Source organism: Trichosurus vulpecula, chromosome 1, assembly GCF_011100635.1.
Source record: "Trichosurus vulpecula isolate mTriVul1 chromosome 1, mTriVul1.pri, whole genome shotgun sequence".
Classification (NCBI taxonomy): Eukaryota; Metazoa; Chordata; class Mammalia; order Diprotodontia; family Phalangeridae; genus Trichosurus; species Trichosurus vulpecula.
In genome coordinates, this window is record NC_050573.1 from 324,660,918 (window position 1) to 324,678,547 (window position 17,630).

Here is a 17,630-nt window from a genome sequence, read left to right on the forward strand (position 1 = left end):
ACTTAAGTTCTTTCCCAAATATCTCCAAACACCTTTAAAATGACTATACAGATACTCTAGAGCTACAGAACCCACAAAATAACATAGGGAAATGAGTCTCCAGCCCAAGATGGCCTGTATGGTCACTGAGAAGAATCTATCACACACTGCTGGGAGTGGAGCACAGTCCAGCATGGGCCCCGCCAGGATGGACCAGACCTGAGTAGATCAGGCAGAGCAGGGCTCAGGGACCTAAATCACTGAATGGTGACAGTTAGCAGACTTCTCAACCCACAAACCCCAAAGACAACTGAGCAGGTCAGTGGGAAAACTTCTGGATCTGGGTGAGGGAAGTGTGTGGTCCAGCTGCAGCCCCAGGGACATGGAGGTGGCTGCAGCAGTGGTGGAGGCAGCAGTGGCAGCAACAGCAGCAGTGGCAACAGCTGCTTCTGGCCACAGGCCCACACAGTGAGAGGAAGCAAGCAGCTGATCAGAGCAGGAGTACAGAGATTGCTTTGCTGGTGATGAAGCAAGGTTCTCTTGCTTTGCCCTGTTGGATCTAGGTTGTGGTCCTGGTTGTTGGCTCTTGGGGGAGAGGAACACTGGTGTGGCAGAGCTCTGTGGTGGCTGTAGAGAGGGAGTCCTCCTGGCAGTTACATAGCAGAAAGGAGTGGCTGCACTCACAGTCTAGAGCACAGGCCAGGAGAGGAGCATTATACCACCTCAGAATAGAAGTAGCTCTGAAAACAGCAGCGCAAAGCCTCTGAAGCTTGGGGCAGAGTATTCTCCACTCTGAAAGCAGTCATACCATGAAAAAAAGCTCAAAAATCAAGTAATTAGGTGGGAAGATGAGCAAGCAGCATAAAATGACTCAGACTATAGAATCTTTCTTTGGTTACAAAGAGATCAAAACATATAGCCAGAAGTCAACAAAGTCAAAGATCCAACATCAAAAGCCTCCAAAAAAAATATGAATTGGTCTGAGGCCATAGAAGAACTCAGAAACGATTTGAAAAAACAAGTAAGAGAAGTAGAGGAAAAATTGGGAAGAGAAATGAGATTGGTGCAAGAAAATCATGAAAAACAAGTCAATGACTTGCTAAAGGAGACCCAAAAACATACTGAAGAAAATAGCATCTTAAAAAATAGACTAACCCAAATGTCAAAAGAGGTCCAAAAAGCCAGTGAGAAGAATGCCTTAAAAGGCAGAATTAACCAAATCGAAAAAAAGGTTCAAAAGACCACTGAAGAAAATACTTCCTTAAAAATTAGAATGGAAGCTAGTGACTTTGTGAAAAATCAAGAAATTATAAAACAGAACCAAAAGGATGAAAAAAAATGGAAGACAATGTGAAATACCTCATTGGAAAAACCACTTGCCTGGAGAATAAATCCAGGAGAGATAATTTAAAAATTATTGGAATACCTGAAAGCCATGATCATTAAAAAAGAGCCTACTCATCATTGTTCAAGAAACTATCAGGGAAAACAGCCCTGATATTCTAGAACTGGAGGGTAAAATAGAAATTTAAAGAATCCACTGATGACCTCTTGAAAAAGATACCAAAAAGAAAACTCCTAGGAATATTGTAGCCAAATTCTAAAGTTCCTGGGTCAAGGAGAGAATATTGCAAGCAGTCAGAAAGAAAGAATTAGAGTATTGTGGAAATACAATCAAGATAACACAAGATCTAGCATCTTCTACATTAAGGGATCAAAGGGCTTGGGATATGATATTCCAGAGGTCAAAGCAACTAGGATTGAAACCAAGAATCAACTACTTAGCAAAACTGAGTATAATACTCCAGAGTAAAATATGGATTTTCAATAAAATAGAGGATTTTCAAGCACTCTTGATGAAAAGGTCAGAGCTGAATAGAAAATTTGACTTTCAAATACAAGAATCAAGAGAAGCATGAAAAGGTAAACCACAAAGAGAAATCATAATGGACTTACTAAAGTTGAACCCTTTTGTTTGTATTCCAACATGGAAATATGATGTTTGTAACTTTTGATACCTTTCTCAGTATTAGCATAGTTGAAGGGAATATACATATATATAGACAGAGGGCACAGAGTGAGTTGAACATGAAGGGATGATATCTTAAAAATAAAATAAGGGGTAAGAGAGAAATATATTTGGAGAAGAAGAAAGTCAGAGATAGAATGGTGTAACTTATCTTAAATAAAAGTGGCAAGAAAAAGCAGTTCTATTGGAAGGGAAGAGGGGGGAGGTGAAAAGGAGTGAGTGAATCTTGCTCTCATCAGATTTGACTTAAAGAGGGAATGACATACACACTCAATTGATTATCTTACCCTACAGTAAAGTAGAGAGGAAGAGGACAAGAGGGGGAGGGATGATAGAAGGGAGGGGAGGTTGGGGGAGGATGTAGTCAAAAGCCAACAATTTTGAAAAGGGACAGGGTCAAGGGAGAAAATTGAATAAAGGGGGACAGGACAGGAGGGAGAGAAATACAGTTGTTCTTTCACAACATAACTATTATGGAAGTGTTCTGCACAATGATACATGTATAACCTGTATTGAATTGCTTGCCTTCTCAAGGAGGGTAGGTGGGGAGGGAAGAAGGGAGAAAGTTTGGAACTCAAAGTTCTAAAAACAAATGTTTAAAAAACAGTTGTTTTTACATGCAACTGGGAAATAATATATACAGGCAAAGGGGTATAGAAATCTATCTTGCCCTACAAGAAAGTAAGGGGAAAGAGGATAAGGGGTATTGGGGAGAGGGTTGATAGAACGGAAGGCAGACTAGGGAAAGAGGCAATCAGAATTTATGCCATCTTATGGTATGGGGGAGGGTAGAAATGGGGAGAAAATTTGTAATTCAAAATCTTGTGGAAATCAATGTTGAAAACTAAAAATATTAAATAAATGAAAAAGATAATTAGAATTGGGCAAAGTGAAGCTAGTGAAATTTTAAGAGACCAAGAAATAATTAAACAAAACATGAATAATTACAAAATAGAGAAAGTGAAACATCTTATAAGAGAAAAAAACAGATTTGGAGAGTAGATCAAGAAGAGAAAATATAAAAATAATTCGACTAAATGAAAGTTGTGACCAAAAAAAGAATCTTGATACAATAATACAAGAAATAATTTAAGACATTTGCCCTGAAGCATTAGAACAAGGCAGGGAAGTAGAAATAGGAAAAAAAAAAACATCCATCGATCACCACTTAGAAGAGATGCTATGAGGAAAACTCATAGGAATATTATAGTCAAATTCAGAAATCCCCAGCTCAAGGATGAAATATTAAAGTATCAGGATTAAAACAATTTAAATATGATGGTGCCACAATTAGAATTACCCAAGACCTAGCAGCAGAGGCATTAAATGACTGCAGATCTTGGAACACAACATATAGAGAAGAAAAAGAACTGGGGTTCTGGCTGAAGATATAATACCCTGCAAAGTTAAATATTATCATGACTATAAAAATGGACTTTTAATAAACTCTCAGACTTTCAAGACTTTGTTAAAAAATACTGAACTTAGTAGAAAATTCAACATACAAGAGCCAAAAGAAACGTAAGGTACATACCAAAGACTGATTATAAGTGATTCATAAGGACAGACTGTTTACCTTCTGACTATGATATGAATTTAAAAAGTAAAACCACTTAGGAACTGCTAAAAAGAGTAATAATTTCATGCAAATGAGGTGCAAGAGAAAGAAAGGATACAGAGGACTTAGATACGGGAGGAGGGCTGGTAGTTCTGGTATCTACTTTCATCAGGAAAGGGTTTAATAGGTTAAATACATATATTTAGAAGAGTATAAAAGTCTTCTAAATTTAGAAGTAATAAAATGGTAGGGGCATAGGAAGGGGGCAGAGGACAGGGGAGGGATATTTAGAGGGGAGAATGATGGAATAGGTAAAACGGGGTATAGAAGAGTGTTTAGATTTATGGGAATGGGAGAATAGGGGAGGGATCCTTGGAGGGGGGTAGGCAGGTAATAGGAGGGCAAGGTAGTGGGTAGAAGTCAAGTAAAGGAGTCAGGAGGGATAAGAAAAAAAGATATATACAGAAACATAAAAACAAAGATCAGGAGTAGAGTATGTTTGGGAAAGTATATATCTGTATATTTAAGTATATACGTATATGTATATATCTATAGCTACAAAGAAACTTATCTAAACTTTATTGTAGCCTTCTGGGGCAGGGTGGGGGGTTGGGAAAAAAATAAAGTAAGAAAGTGAACAGCAGAGAACAAAAGAAAACTCACGCAGAAGCAAAGAAAAGATGGACAATTCTCAACACAATGTGTATGATTTATCATACAGGCTATCTTGAAAGGAAAATTTATTGTTATATATTTTGAATCCTCTCTTACATTCTGATATACACATGACATGCTTTTTTTTTCTTTCTTACTTTGTATTTAAGTTTCAATATTTAAGTTTATGGTACGTTGTGTTTCTTTTCTATATTCTGTATTTGTGTTCTGACTCTTGAGTCTAAAACAAAATTTAAAAAAAGAAGACAAACACCACCGATGTGTTGGATCATATAGCATGAGAAAGGTATAGCATGAGAAATATGTTTTCAGGCATTGAAAATGTAACTATTTTTTCCGATTATACTTATTTTTTAAAGGGGACAGCATTTTGGAAAGAGTGGTTATTTAGTGGTAGTAGTTCAAGAAAAGAAGTAGTTAAAAGTGTGTTAGTGAAACATTTAAAAGAAGCAGAGGCAGAAAAAAGTTCAGAGAAGCATTGCTACTATAATGTTAAATTTAATACGAATTTTAAAATACACAGGAAAGCATTTTTTAGAAAACACATATTAATGCATTCATGTAAATTTTTGTTACATGTGTGTTTTAGTGGATTGAAAGTGTAGTATGAGAAAGCAATCTAATGTGGTAGCCAAAGTCTTTAACTATTTATTTTAAAGACTGTATTTACCTATCTAGTCCAGGTTAGAAAGAAGCTCATAATTGGTATGGAAATTTGACCTGTGTAGTTTCCAACCTTGGGCAGTTCACACCTCTTCAAGAAATCCAGTGACCCCAAATGCTGGTAGCTCATCATATAGTCCTCCTGGATTATGTTTAGCCATACTAAAACTCAGAATTCCACTGGTCTCAGTCTCCCTAGTAGTCAGGGATTATAGACATGTGGCAGCATGTGTAGACATTTTAAAGTATTAGAAAAGCTATCATGCATAGGAAGTATTTAATTCATTTTTTTGGCTAAGGTACAAACCAAAAAGCAATTGGTAGAAAATACATAGAGGCATTTTAAAACCTGATTTTGAGGAGGCAGGGGAGGAGGGGAAGGGAATATTCCATAACAATTACAGATTTCCAATAATGACATTGGTTGTCATGAAATGTAACAAGAGTCTTTTCAGTGGAGATCTTTAAAAAAAATTGAATATCACTTGTAGGGCATATTAAAATATTAACTCCTTAAAAGAAATATTTTGGAATAAGTAGTCATTTCTTTTTCTAAAAGTTTATGATACTATGACTCGTGCCTCTCAGTTCAGTGCTATCTCTCATATACCATAGGGCTTAGTATATGTTTACTGTTGCTGATGATGAAATTTGCAATTGGAGATCATATATTTGGTGATGGCAAAAGAGCTTATATCTATTATCCAGTTCAGATAGTAGCTTAACTACTAGAAAACTGTGTTGATTGTAGAGATAGTGTTTATGTAACTAGAAAATAAAGTAGACTTTCTTTGACTACTGACAAAATATAATTTATATTTGAGAAGCCTTAGTCTTGATTTGAGAAATAGCAATTCCCTGAAATAGGGAATGTTGAGCTCTCCTTATCTAAATATATGAGTTGCCTGAAAGTATGTATATTTATATTGCTTCCACAGGTTATTTTTAATTGAAATAGAATAAAGCATACTTAAAATTATACTAAACCTGATTTAATCTTTTAATGATTCAAAAAAATCTAGCAGGATGTAGGCTTATGCCACTTGCTAAATATTGTAGAAGAAAAAAAAAACACCTGTACAGACACACACACACACACACACACACACACACACACACACACACAATTTGGGGCTAAACCTATAGGGAAAGCAGCATATGCCTTTTTGGAAGACTTTAATGTTGTTGTTTTAATCAATCCTTATTATCAGCTTGTTTACTTTTTCTCATAAATTCAGAGTGTATGTAATTATTTCTATTACTTGACCTTTCCAGATGTCTAGATCATGGGTAAGTGGCATTTTATTACCCACATTAAGTTGTGTACAATTTCAGCTTCTAAGGAATATCAAAGGTAGGTAAATTTCCAAGCACTTATGAATGCATTCCAGATAATGATTAAACTTAGAATAAGCAGTCTCTCTTTTTTCCCATGCGTCACTTTATTTTTTCATTTTAATTTTTTAATTTAGTATTTAATATTTCACCAGTTTTACATAAAAACAATTTTAACATTCATTTTTAAAACTTTGGGTTCCAAATTCTCTCCCTTCCTCTCCCCCAACCCCTTTCCCATTGAGAAGGCAAACATTTTGATATAGGTAATATTTGTGTGGTCATGCAAAACATTTCCACATTAGTTGTGTTGTGAAAGAAAACATAGACAAAAAACCCTAAAGAAAGTTTAAAAAAAAGTATATTTCTATTCAGATAGCATCAGTTCTTTCTCTGGGGTTGGATAACATTTTTCACTATATCTCCTTCAGAGCCATCTTGGATGATTGTATTGTTAAGAATATCTAAGTCATTCATGGCTTACAATATTGCTGTTATTTTTACACAGTGCATTTCACTTTGCATCAGATCATACAAGTCCAGGTTTTTCTGAGAGCATCCTACTCATCATTTATTATAGTATGATACAATCCCATCATAATCACATATCACAACAATTCTGCCATTCCCCCATTGATGAGCATCCCCTCAGTTTCCTATTCTTTACTACCAGAAAAAATCTGCTATAAATATTATTGTACATATACATCCTTTTTTTGGCTTTTACCTCTGTTGGGATACAGACCTAGTAGTGATATTGCTAGGTTAAAGGGCAGGCATAGTTTTATAGCCCTTTGGGCATAGTTCTAAATTTTTCTACAAAATGGTTGAATCAGTTCACAACTCTACCAACTGTACATTAATGGCTCATTTTTCCCACATCCCCTCCAGCATTGGTCATTTTCCTTTTCTCTCCTATCAGCCAATCTAATAGATATGAGGTAGTACTTCAGAATTGTTTTAATTTACATTTCTCCATTCAATACCGAATAAGAGCATTTTTTTCCACATGGCTATAAATAGATCTGGTTACTTCATCTGAAAACTTTCATATCTTTTGATCATTTATCAATCACCTCATGCCATGCTTCACTTTAAACAAATTTTCCTGATACAGAATGTATAATTTGACAAGAAAATAGTACTCTTATTTTACTAATCAGAGAACTGATTTGGTTGGGAGTAAGTGCTTCTTGTCCAGGCATGGATTGGAATACAATAAATCAGACACCCTTCTCCACACTGAGATTATTTGAGAAGTTTTAGGAGTATATAGAGGAATCTATTATGGTGAAGAAACATGTGAGAAAAGAGTGCTGGATTTAAATTCAGTGGACTTGATTTTGAGTCCTGGATTTTAATGTGTCATGATTTCCCAGTCACATAATTTCTCTCAACCTCTATTATCACCTATTAAAAATGGGAAACAAATCTTCCTATGGCAAAGTTTTGAGGGTCTTTATTAATCATATGACCTTTCTTTGGGAATGTGCTTCCTAAAATATGACTCAAAGAATGAAAAATAATATTCTGGATGGGGTATAAAAAGAGCAGAGTACAATAGGGCTATTGCCTTTTTCTGGACTCTACACTTTCCTAATGGAATATAAGATTTCATTACCTTGTTTGGCTGCCATAATACTTTTAAAGTCCCTGAATGCTTTTTGAAAGAAATGTTGAGTACTGACCTTTTCCTTATTATGTGCTTCTGAAATTAATTTTTTGAGCCACAGTTTTGAATTTATAAGTCCAAATGTGTACTTAGTCATCAAACATGTATGTATTAAGTAAGCTCTTATGATCCAGGGACTGAACTAATAATAGGGATAAAAAGAACTATAAAAACATAATACCTGCCCTTTAGGAGCTCATGTTTTAACAGTGGAAGTGCCTATTGCTTTTCCAACTGCATATTCATTAGAAATCTCATGCAATCATTTACTAAGCATTAATTAAGCACCTAATATTAGGGACTGTTATGAACCTTACATGGGAAGGCAGGGGGAAATGGTCCCTGCACCCAAGATTACGTATTCTTGGGGGATAAATCAAAATACCTGGACAAGCAAATTTTATACTAAAATTACACACACACATACACACATGTATGCAAGTATGCTTATTCATATATACACACATACATGTATATGTATATGTTTTAGGTATACATATGTTTAGATACATGTATTTGTATTATGCATGCTTGTGCATGTATACACATATAAAGAAAATTTATATAATTGAAGCTAGGGAAGTAAATATAGCCCTTATGTAAGCAGTGTGTCTTTGGCTGTGTTTATAGATGTTTTATGAGACAGAGATGAAGAGAAAGTGCTTACCAGGCTTGAGGAATAGGCCATACAAAAGTAAAGAGACCCAAGAAATAATGTCTCATTCTGGAAAGTTAGTAGGTCAGTTTCTCTGGAATATTGTATAGAGTGTTGAAAATAAAGTAATGCGCTATAAGTATAGAAAGGTGTCAGGAAATAGATGTTTAGGGCCAAAAGGAGGCATTTACATTTGACTCAATAGCCAAAAGGAAAAAGTTTGGTGAAATGGTTGGTTTTGTGATTTTGGTTTATCAATTTTACAGCTGTCGAGACTATGTACTGGAGAAACGGAGACTTGAAGCAATAAGACCAAATTATAAAGTCATTGAGATAGTACAGGTAAGAGCAAATGAGGCCCTGAATTAGGTCTTTCCTTGTTTGCAGATGGACTATCTCAGTTGTTAGGATATGTTAGTGGAGAGAAACAACCAGATAAAATGATTTTGTAGGAGTAAGACAGGTGAGATTTGCAAATAATAAGATATAAGAAGAGGTGAAAAGATAAGGCTGTCTGATATTTCATATTGGTAAATAGGTACAGAAATTTGAGCTTTAGGAAAAAAAGGAGATGTGTGAGAGAGAATAAGAATGCATGTTTGCATATGTATATTGTATAAACATGCATATATATTTATATATATCCATGTTTGTACATGCATGCATTTATAGACAGTGGGGAAGCAGCCAATAGATAGAGAATGTCAGGAAAGAACAGAATCAAGGGTTCATTTAGAGAAGTTTGCCTTAATAATCACAAGGTCCATCTCTTCAGAGATAAATGAAGAATGAATTCAAAAGCTATTGTGGGAACAGGGACAGTTAGAGAGATAGATAGATAGATAGATAGATAGATAGATAGATAGATAGACAGATGATCTCCATCACCTGTATAGAGAGAATATTGCCCAATCTAATTGTCAGTAATGCTGGCTTTATTCACTATTGCTTGCACACTATAATCTCTCTCTAGAATTTCTAGAGTTTTCTTTTCACTGTCTCTCCCCCATACCTAGAATGCTCTCCCTTTTCTTCATCTCCTATATTACTTAAATTCCTTAAGACTGAGCATATATTATACTTTCTGAAAGGGACAATTCTTGGTACTACTGCCTCCCCATTACTAATTCCCCCCATGTGTGTACATATATACACATGTATGTGTACTTACACATATATCTATATAACAAATTTTGTATGCTATTGAGTTAGAATGTGAGACTCTTGAAGGGAAGGACTGTGCTTTTGTCTTTCTTTGTATTCTCAGCACTTAGCATACTGTCTCATATATAGTAAGTACTTAAATGCTTATTTACTGATGGACTGAATCACATGACTAATTTAGGCCTTAATCATTTAGTACCTGGACGACAACAATTTTGAACCTGGATTAGTTCTAGTCTTTCCATTCACCAATAGATCCTTCAAAATAGTCTCCCTTGAGTATATTTTACCAGGACAATTATTTTCCTATTATATTAAAACAAATCACTAAATAGTGATTAAGGCTTTTTTCTCTTTATTTCCTCATTCAGGGACCAGCCATTGTAGGTCAGTCAGCTAGTTTCTGAAGGATAAAGCTTATAGATGAAATTGTCCTAATCCTCAGGTACATGCTTCATGATCTTAAGCAGGATCCAACCCAACTAGACCTTACTTCTGATTAGAGTGTAAACAAAATCTAATATAGGTGAATTCTAGCCCTGAAGCATCAAATCTATGTTCTTGCCCCCCCTCCACTGGAAGTTAGGGTAACACAGCTCATGAAGGAGAAAATCAGAGTGTAGAGATGAATTCATTTCTCTAAATTGCTGGAGGCAGCTGTCTAATGATAAATCTAAGTTCTCAGCAGGGGGAGCTGAAGACTTTTGGCCCACCTCTTCATTAATATGCCCACCCTCTCATTAACTGTTAACCAAACAGAATTGGTTTTAACCTGTAAGGGGCAGCACCCCACCCCCAATTTTTCTAAAAATATTTAAGGTATTCCATATTTCCGTGAGGTATCTTTCGTTACTGACAGAAACCACTGGCCATCAACCTATTGCTTATCAGCTAACCTAATAAATAAATTAATTACCCAGAAAACTATCTTGAGCTTTTCACTCATCTTACTACTATGGGTATATTTTATTACATTTTAATAATTTTAGTAGGAGAGAGAATATTTTCTGATGAATTCTTGCTAAGACAGGACTGACTCTCTCTCTCTTTCTCTCTGTATACAGACATGCACACACACATATATAATTTTACGTATGTATGCAATTTTATACAATTTTGTATGTATATTTTATCCAAAATTATCTCACTTTAGGCAGTAATCATTAATATGTTGTTGTTCAGTCATTTCAGTCATGTCCAACTCTATTTGACTTCATCTGGGGCTTTCTTGGCAAAGATATTAAAATGGTTTGCTATTTCTTTCTCCAGATGATTTTACACATGAAGAAACTGTGGCAAACAGGGTTAAGACTGGCCATGGGTCTAATAGCTAGTATATGTCTGAGACTAGATTTGAACTCAGGAAGATGAGTCTTAATCCAGGCTCAGAACACTACCTACTGTGTTACCTAACACCTCTTCCTAGATCACACCACCTTGGAAGCACTAAAAAGTTCTAAAGCTCCAGAAACAGCTCTGAAAACAGCAGTGCAAAAAAAAAAATGCCCAAAGCTTAGAATAGTGCTCCTCTCATCCTACACCTGGAACAGAGCTTAATTTTAACATAAAATTCAAAGTCAATAAATAGTCTGGGAAAATGAACCAACAATAACAATGCAAAAAGAACCTGAATATAAGAATCTACTATTGTAACTGGAAAGATCAAGACACAAATTTATAACAAAAAGTCAAAACAGTTAAAAGCAAAATCGCAAAGTGAAAAAAATAGTGTGAATTAGACACAGGGCAAACATGAATTCTCAAAACAGCTAAAATGACTTTTAAAATCAGAGTGGTAGAAGAAAAAATGGTTAAAGAAATGAGAATAAGAGAAGAAAATTATGCAAACAGCTTGGAAAAAAAGATTACTAAAATATTGAAGAAAATAATAATTTAAACAAAAATATGAGCAAATTGAAAAAACAGCTAAGAAATTCTTCTGATGAAAATAACTCCTTAAAAACTAGACTTGGTGAAATGGAAAAAAAGAAACAAAAGCTCACTGAAGAAAATGATTCATTAACAATTAAAATTGGGTGAATGGAAGTTAATGACACTACGAGACATCAAAAACCAATAAGACAAAATAAAAATTAAAGGAAAAGAGAAGAAAAATAAAAAAAATCCCATTGGGGAAAAAACTTACCTTGAAAATATATTGAGGATAAATAATGAGAATTATTGGACTACTTAAAAGCCACGATCAAATGAAGAGCCAAGACTAATATTGCAAGAAATTATAAAAGAAAACTGCCCCAATATCCTACAATCAGAGGGTTGACCTGAGAGAGATTCCAAATGAAATCTCCCAGGAATATTATAGACAAATTCCAGAGTCCCCCAGGTCAAGAAGAAAATATTTTAAGCAGCCAGAATAAAACCAAAGAAGTATTAAGGAGCCATAGTTAGGATCAAACAAAATTTAGCAGCTACCATTTTAAAGTAGAAGAGGAAATGGAGTGTGATATTCTGGAAAGCAAAGGAATTAACATTACAACCAAGAAAAATCTGACCAGGAAAACTGAGTATAAACTTTTGGGGAGGAGGGACTGGGCATTTAATGAAATGAAGGACCTTTAAGTACTCCTGATGAAAAGAACAGGCCCAGATAAAAAATTTGACTTTCAAATAGAAGACTCAAGAGCAGCACAAAAAGGTAAAGATGAAAGTAAAATCATAAGGGATTCAACTAGATTAAATTGTTTACATTCCTATATGAGAATACGATACATGTAAGTGTTTAGAACTTTATCATTATTAGGGCAATAAGAAAGACTCTAAATAGTGGGCTTAGGTGTAAGTTTATTATGTTGGGATGGACTTTAAAAAATGAGTGGATGAGAAATAGGGATGCGGTGGGAGAAGGGGTATGAACATGAAGAATGAGGAACATTTCATATAAAAGAGGTGTACAAGGAAGAGTTTTTACTTGTTTAGTCATTTTCAGTGGTACCCAACTTTTGGTGACCTGGGGTTGTCCTGGTAAAGATATGGGAATAGTTGGTCATTTCCTTTTCCAGCTTATTTTACAGAAGAGGAAACTGAGGCAAAGAGGGTTAAGTAATTTACTCAGGGTCACACAGACAGTGTTTGAGGCTAGATTTGAGCTTAGGAAGATGAGTCTTCTTGATTCTAGACCCAGCACTCAATGCAGTGTTCCACCTAGTTGCCCACAGAGGATTTTTTGTTTTTGTTTTTGTTTTTTACAGTGGAGAGGGAAACTTTGTGCACACACACATACACAACACTTGAAACTCACTCTCAAATAAATTGGTTCAAAGATGGAAAATATATATACACACTCAACTGGGTATTTAAATTTATCTTTGGATAGGAAGCAGATAAGAGAAAGATGATAAAATGGAGGGCAGATAAAGGAAGGCAGTGATCAGAAGCAAAACATATCAGAGGATGAACAAGATAAAAGAGAGGGAAAAGGATAAACAGAAGAAAATAGGATAGAAGGAACTGTATAGTTAGTATTCAAAACTGAATATGAATGATATGAACTCACAGAAGCAAAGAGCAGAATGGATTAGATACCAGAATCCAACAATACGTTCTTTAGAAGAAAAAACAGAGAGACACAGAATTAAAATAATGGTCAGCTTAAGTCAAGAAGGCAGGGGTAACAATCATACTTTCAGACAAAGCAAAAGCAAAATCAGAACTAATTAAAAGAGATATAGGGAAACTACATCTCAATAAAAAGGCACTATAGTCAATTAAATGATATCAATACTAAACATATATGTACCAAATGGCATACATCCAAATTCTTAAAGGAAAAGTTAAGTGAGTTATGGGAGGAAATAAAGAGTAAAACTATGCTGCTAGAAGTCCTTGGTTCCAAAATCAGAGATTAATAAATTTAACCATAAAATGAATAAGAAAGAAGCCAAGATGAATAGAATTTTTTGAAAGTTAGATATTATAGACTTCTGGAGAAAATCGAATGTGCATTGAAAGGAATATAACTTTTTTTTTGAGCTGTACATTTTATCCTTTAAAAAGGACATTAAAATTTCAAAAACAAATGCAGAAAAGCTGAAATATTAAGTGCACCATTTTTGGACCAAAGTACAGTGAAATTTCATTCAAAAAGGGCCATGAAAGATAAATTAATTAATTGGAAACCAAATAATAGAATTCTGAAGAATAAATGAATCAAAGAACAAATTATAGAGAGTCAATAATTTCATTAAAGAAAATGATAGCTATGAGACAACATACAAAAATTTGTGGGATGCAGCCAGTAGAGTACTTAGTGGAAAATTATGTCTTTAAATACATAAATCAATAAAAGAGAATAAGAGATGATTGATGAATTGGGCATGCATAAAACAACAACAATGTCAATACTAGAAAAAGAACAAATTTAAAATCCCCAATTTAACACTGAAATAAAAATCTTGAAAAGCAAATTGAAGATAAACACATTTGAAAATAATAGTTGAATCAACAATTAAAAGCAGGAGCTGACTTTTATTAAAAAAAGCAATAAAATAAACTAATCATTAGTTTATATCATTAAAAAATAAAAGAAAGAGGAAAACCAAACTACCAGTATCAAAAAGGGAGAATGAACCATCAATGAAGATAAAATTAAAACAATTATTAGGAGTTATTTGTCTAATTATAAGCCAATGAACTAACAATTTATGTGGAAATGGATGGATATTTATAAAAGTGTAAATTGTTCAGATTAATAGGATGAAATAGAATACTTAAATAACTCTATCTTTTAAAAAATGAACAATACATCAATGAACTCCTAAGGAAAAAAATTCCCTAACACTAGATAAATTTACAATTGAATTCTGCCAAGCATATAAGAATAGTCAATCCCAATATTATGTAAACTATTTAAAAATATTTAAGGAAATAATTCTGTAAAATTTCTTTTATGACGCAAATATGATTTTGATACATAAACCAGGGATACCAAAAATGTATAAAGAAAATTATAAACAACTTCCCTTAATGAATATCAATTAAAATTTTTAAATATAATACTAGCAAGGAGATTACAGCCATATATCACAAAGATAATATACTATGACCAGGTGGAATTTATACAAGGAAAGTAGGGTGGTTGGATATTAGAAAAACTATATGCGTAATTGACTATATCAGTAACAAAAAAACCCCACGCAACAGACAAGAAGGACTGATAAATAATGGTAACATGTTTATCTTTGCCAGATGTGATTGAAGTTAACAATTTATTTATCTTTATCATTGTGCCTCTAAATCCTTATTTAACATCCTATTCTAGTGGTCAGGACTCTGTCTTCAGTTTATCACTTTATTAAAGATAACATAAGACATCATTAATTTGTAAAAGCCAATCAGTAGACAAATACATAGAAAAGGACTTCTCTGTCACTCACCTATCACTGATTTTATTCCTTTGCTTTGGAAAAATATTCCTTTGCTTTGGAAAAAAATAAAGCTCTGTGAAAGAAACAAATCAGTTGGTGAAACCTTGTGTGATGCAGTTCTAACATTAATAAATTACCACATGCCACAGGCCCCAGTGCATATCAATTATTCCCTGTCAAAACATGTTTGCCATATTGTCAATTCAATTAAATTCAGCAAATAGTTAGGAACTAAATGTAACTGAGCACCTTGAAAATACTAGATCCACCACCAAAGTTTGTTGAATTTGATGGAAAAGCTTAATGGAAGATGTTATACGTAACTTCAGTGTTCTGATTGCATACAGATAGATCTTAGATTGCTATTCTACTACTTTGATTAGGACAAATGACCATTTTTATATTCTCTGATATCCATTCATAACTTCATAAAAGTGTTAAATTATTGCTAGGAGCTATACAAATAAAAACAACACACATACATATGCCTCAATTATGTTCTAGGTTGAATATATGTCAAAAGTCTAACCTTACTGTTTACTATGGCCTTCAGTATTGTAAAGGACATTACATTGTGAAACTGAATCCCAGTAATACATTTATGATTGTATGATCATTAAGGGACTTAATAAATACATGTCAACTCATATATAAGGGACTGTACATGCTGAGATCATTTTTGTTTTACTCTAAGAAGACTTAGACTGGAATCCTGGTTCTGCCACCACACTATTTATGTGACATTGGGCAAGTCTTCATCACATGCTACTTAGGTTGAATAATTTTAGAGATCTCATACATTAATGCTAGGAGATAAGATTGATTTTTTTTGAAGGGAGGGATTCATGGCAAAACTATGCACTTCTCCACAGTGGGCTCAAAATTACCTGTTTATCTTCACTTGCTAGTGTTTCAGTATTCATCATCCACATATTTAAATATTTTAATCACTCATTCAAGTCACAGCTTTGGCATAGTTCTTGATTACTTTTATGCAAATTTTCCCTGGATTTTCTTTCTATGTGTGGGTGAAAATGAAGTTGTATGTAAAAGAAAAAGGGGCTTAAGTGGAAAAAACAAAATACACTTGTTTACTAGTCATAAATTATGTTCTGCAAAAATAACATTGGCATTTCTGTCCTTTTTATTTCTTTTTATAAAACGTAGAAAACACTTCATTGAATTCTGTTAATTTTTTAGCCTGTTGTCCATGCTAGTTTTTAGTAAAATGATGGGTCAAGTTCTGTTTATCTTAAAAATTATTACAAAATAGTGTTAATCTATTGGTTTTATGGACTTTAAGCAAATTACATGGATTAATTTCATATCTATATAGATATATACACATTCATATAAACACATATGTGTACACAGATTACTGTATTATACAATTAAAATGTTATATAACATATAATAAAATAAATTTCCTTTTATGACACACATGTATAATCATATGTCACATTTGAATCCCATCATATATATATAAAAAGCTATATAAGGGTAATTAATCCCCTAATAGTTATGTACAAATTATTCACTCGTCAAACTAGTCTACATGTTTACATGAAAAATCATTGAATGAAATATATCTGTCTACTAGGCCACTACATGAATGAAGTGTTCCAATTAATTAAATATCCTGGGTGACTACTCAGAAATATTCATTTCATTTGCTGTTGTTCATTCTATTCTCTCTATTCATTTTTAAAGAAAACATCTAATAGAGCAATTCCTTTGAATGTGCTCAGAAGTATCCTTCTGGTTCACCATTATACATGTGGTGCAGCATTTGGACACATTGGAGACCTGCCTATTTGCAGGCATATGATGGCAGAGTACTGAAAAGACTTGATATATTGGCATGAGAGCAAACCCTTGATGATTCACTTCTGTTTCTTCTCCGTGAAAGCAACTGATGTTGGAGAGAGCAGGCAGAGTGTTATGTCAGTTAAAAAATAGAGGTACCTCATGGATTTTTCTCTTTCTTTGGCCCACAAGTGGCATCAGAAAATACTGTGTATTCTATTTATGACTAGAAAGGGCTGGCTTCTTCCTTCTTCCAGTCTGCAAGAATTTGACTGCTTCCATTTGATGGCTAGGAGTAAAGGACTCAGGTGAGATTAAAGCTGGGACTTTGTTTACATTCAATGCTAAATATTTTCTTTCCCAAGTATGTGACCAAACATATATCTTGAGATGAATGCGAACAGATATGGAGCTAATCTTGTACACTTGAGAAGTCTGAGGTGACTAGAGATGGAAAATGCCTTGAAGGAGATGGCTACTGCCAGGATTATGAACCCAATCCTAGTCTTGGATTGACAGAAGATAAGGACTTGGAGTTTCTGTACTGAAGTAACAAGGCAAAAATGAAGAATGCAAATTCAACTTTCCTGAAAATTACTTATGTTCATATATTTAATATTCAACCTACTGGAGAATGGAATACTAGTTATATTATGTATTAGTGATTATTTAGTTGGAAGATGGACACTGGCAAGAGCTAGAATCCAACC